The following is a 1373-nucleotide window of genomic DNA, read 5'->3' as shown; positions in this document are numbered from 1 at the left end:
ACCAATAGCTGCATCTTAGATGGCCGCTTGAAAGCTTTTAAGACCCCAGTCGCTGCTCACCAATGTAGGATGAGGAACAAGGCTTTTATATATTTTATTGTGCCAATTGAGTCTGGTGTCCCCCAGTGGTCCTGAGACAGTAGATCCATTGGATCTCTCTCCCATGGTGTCTGGGTGTCTGTGAGAGATTGCTCTGTGTCTGTCTTCTATTGTTTCTGTAAGGATTGTGGGTATATTGTATCACTGATAATCTGTGCAAGATTAGCCTGCACTGAATCTGTCCTTGGTCTAGAGTATACACCTGTTCATTGACCCCCATCTGATCCTCTCAGGTGTTTATGTGTTTATCTGTACCCTAGTGTTTGGTGTTAATGGTAATGCAGTATTATGGACACATTGGTTGGTATTAACATCTGTCGTCTATCTCTTATGTGCACAATTCGGTGTCCTCCCTTTTCCTAATGTTATCATGGTGGTCACAGACTCTTTCCATATATCCCTCCCCTTACCCACATCAGTGTGTGGGCCCCAACTAGCCTGAAATTAATCCTTCCTCTTTCCTCCCCACCCCAGTAACCTACAAAGTGAGATCCCTTTCCCAAGCAAACCCTTCTTTGTCTTTTTACAGTAATGGTTTCATATAGTACTTGTCTTTCTGCGATTGACTTATTTCACTCAGCATAATGTCCTCCAAGTTCATGATCCTCATCCACGTTGTGAGATGATTTCACAGTTTTATAGGATGGTTCATCCAGTACATCATGTGCATGCATTTCTGATACAAATGCTGCCTCTTGGGCCTCAACACATTCTCACTTGCTCCAGGGAACTTGGGAGTTACCTAGATTCTCTTGGTTCCTGCAACCAAACATTATTCCAGGCTTACTTGTAGCTTTGAGTTTGCCTAATGAGGAGAATTCCAAGGAGGAAGATGCGGGTTTTCTTTGTTGTTCTTGTTTTGCAGTGTTCCCTCCCCTCCCCTCCCACCCCTGGTTTCCTTCCATATTTAAATCTTTCCTTGACTTTTTACAGTAATGAACTAATACAATATTTGGCCTTCTGTGAATGATTTATTTCACCCAGCATAATGCCCTCCAAGTTCATGCACGTTATGTGGTGTTTTGCAGATTCTACATTATTCTTTAGTGTTGCATAGTATTCCGTTATGTATATGTACCATAGTTTGGTTATCCATTTTTCTTTTGATGGATACCTAGGTTATTTCCATCTTTTTGCGATTGTAAATAGTGCTGTGATTAACATGGGTGTGCAGATATCTGTTCTTGTCCTGGCTCTCACTTCTTTAGCATATATACCTAGTAATGGGATTGCTGAATCAAATGGTTTTTCTAATTCCACCTTTTTAAGGAATC

At 41.4% G+C, this 1373-nt stretch overlaps 1 protein-coding gene across 1 annotated transcript in view; it reads left to right on the top strand.

Moving 5' to 3' along the window:
• The window catches only part of RIN2 (Ras and Rab interactor 2), a 188115-nt gene that overhangs the window by 12773 nt on the left and 173969 nt on the right, over nt 1-1373 (top strand). The gene's annotated exons all lie outside the window — the stretch shown is intronic.

The sequence above is a fragment of the Orycteropus afer genome, unplaced genomic scaffold (genome assembly GCF_000298275.1).
Source record: "Orycteropus afer afer isolate SDZICR_OR568_19922 unplaced genomic scaffold, OryAfe1.0 scaffold00208, whole genome shotgun sequence".
NCBI classification, from domain to species: domain Eukaryota; kingdom Metazoa; phylum Chordata; class Mammalia; order Tubulidentata; family Orycteropodidae; genus Orycteropus; species Orycteropus afer.
This window is presented reverse-complemented; position numbering and strand designations above follow the sequence as displayed.